Genomic DNA, 2,196 nt, shown 5'->3' on the forward strand with positions numbered 1-2,196 from the left:
CCTCCCACAACGCCCACCTTTCACCTGGGGCGTTTGGTCCACCTATTGAGTTCTGGTGTCAGTATTCGTGCTTTGTCTCATCTGTTTACGGGTCTTTCTCTGGCCTCTCCTCTTTCTTCTGGACAGATCAGGCGTCGTGTCCTTCCCACTCTCCCTCCCACTGGTTTGGAAGTGGTTCTCTTCTTGGTTTTTTTTGGTGTCATCACAGTGTATATGCAAACTCATCAAAGTCTGCAGGTGACCACATCTCCATCATTTTCTCCCCCAGCACAGGATTTTAGGACACTTGCCCTCCTCACGGGTGCCACCCCTGACACCTGTGCCATGGTGGATGTGCATGCCAACTCACCCTGGGTTTTCCGTGTGTATGCGACGTCTGCATACGGCCGGACTCGTCCACGTGAGTCTCAACTTGTTCACACACTGCCTTCTTTGTGACCCTCATTCCATCTGAGGTCACTTTCCTGCTGTATGAGGTCTGTTCTCAGAATGGGGTGAGGGTCAGCTGGGGCAAATTCTTTCTCCCATTTGTCATTTTATTTACTTATTTTGCTCTCTTCTTGGCAGGTATTTCTGCAGGACATAGACTCCCAGGGTGACAGTTTTCTCATCACACCCCATCAAGCTTCCAAGTTGTCGAGGTCAGTCTGACTGTTGCTCTGTCGAAGGGTGTGCGTCTGTCCTCTCTGATTGCTTCCGAGACCTGTCTCTGGTGTACTGCAGTTTCACTGCTATGGTTCCCGGTACAGATGCCCTTTATTTCTCCTGCTGGGAACCGGGTGGGCCTGTGACGACCGTCTCACTCACGGAGCTGGCCAGTGTCGCCTCCTGCATTATGCCCTGGTCTTCCATCCCAAATTAGATAGGATGACCAGTGTAACCAACAGGATGTTGCAGAAATGACAGGTGTGACTTTCACAAGACACTGCAGTCTCCTCCTTGCTCTGTGTTGGAGCACTCGCCCTGGGGGAAGCCGGTGGCCAGCCACCGTGACTGAGGACACTCAAGGGCCCATGGAGAGGCCCAGCAGTGGGCGAGGAGCTGAGGCCTCCTGCCTGTGCTGGGCACTGACTTCCCAGCCATGTGAGTGACAGGTTCCCAGCCTCAGCCAAGCTTCGGACGACTGTAGCTCTGCCTGACATCTGACAATGACCTCGAGGGGCCCTGCTGCCCAGCTCCGCAGCTGCCAAGCCCCTCACTGCAGACACGGGACAGATGTTTCCATGATCGCTTTCAGCTGCTAGGCTTGTGGGCTTCTGTTTGCAGCATACGCTGCCCCAAACACTGTGTACCTTCAGGATACGGTTTCCAGGATCCATGGAAAGTTTATTAAAAATTGGGATTGCAGTGAATTAGTTACTTAGAAAACCTGTCAGGTTTCACACAGCCAGCCTTCCCATCCAATAATGGGCCAGGCTTTGCCCCATCCTGCTGTTCCCTTCCCCTCCATAGTGTTCTTCAAACAGGCAGCGGCCAAGCACAGGTTTACTCAGAAGACACCGTGATCCTGTTGTGAATGGGAATAGCCCTTTTTGCTGGTCCGTTTCTGGTTGGTTACTTTTAGTGCTGAAGACTATTAAGTTTTGAATGGCGATCATATATCCAACCTTCCTCTTCTATTAGTGGTGTGTTTTTATTGGCTTCCATGGATTTTCTAGGCAGACAATGTATTAACTGCAAATACTGACCATTTCGTGTTCTCTTTTCAGGTGTTTATAGCTCACTTCATTTTCCTGACTCCTGCGCAGGCTGTCTCATCGTCATGGCAACGTGCTGCTGCCTGAGTCTGTGAGGAACGCTCCTGCTGGTCCACTCCAGGCCCGCCATAGCTCCCCTCTTTTGGGGTACCAAAATGTCCATCCCTTCTGACCTTATGAAGAGTCAACAGGTTTTCAGTTGTTTTATTTTTTAAAAAAGAAACTGAAGTTTATTAACATTATTTTCAACATTTGTTGAGATAATCATGAGGTCTTCCTCCTTTTGTTAATGTAGAGCATTTTATTAATTCCCAAACTCCTTCCTCCTTGGGATACAATTTTCTTGTGTTTATATATAACTTCATTTATTCAGTACATTCACTGAGCACCTACTGTGTGCCAGGCACCTTCCCAGATCCTAGAAAAGCAGTGAAGCAGACAGAGCCCCTGCTCTCCTGGAGGGCGGGCAGGGCACCCTGACACCACTGTGCTGTCCTGG

General features: G+C 50.0%; 1 protein-coding gene and 1 long non-coding RNA gene across 3 annotated transcripts in view; one reads left to right on the plus strand and one right to left on the minus strand.

The window, feature by feature from the left end:
- Positions 1–2,153, plus strand: part of LOC109381043 (uncharacterized) — a 17,469-nt gene extending 15,316 nt beyond the window's left edge. Inside the window, exons 2-4 of one of the 2 annotated variants that reach the window (XR_002123620.1) lie at positions 269–400; positions 568–641; positions 1,710–2,153. This is a non-coding gene — a long non-coding RNA (uncharacterized LOC109381043). Of the gene's footprint in view, positions 1–48; positions 401–567; positions 642–1,709 lie in introns of those variants that run through there. The other variant, XR_002123619.1, reaches the window with a different exon arrangement.
- Positions 1–2,196, minus strand: part of TEX22 (testis expressed 22) — a 15,010-nt gene that overhangs the window by 3,912 nt on the left and 8,902 nt on the right. The gene's annotated exons all lie outside the window — the stretch shown is intronic.

This window comes from Hipposideros armiger, unplaced genomic scaffold, assembly GCF_001890085.2.
Source record: "Hipposideros armiger isolate ML-2016 unplaced genomic scaffold, ASM189008v1 scaffold_43, whole genome shotgun sequence".
NCBI lineage: Eukaryota > Metazoa > Chordata > Mammalia > Chiroptera > Hipposideridae > Hipposideros > Hipposideros armiger.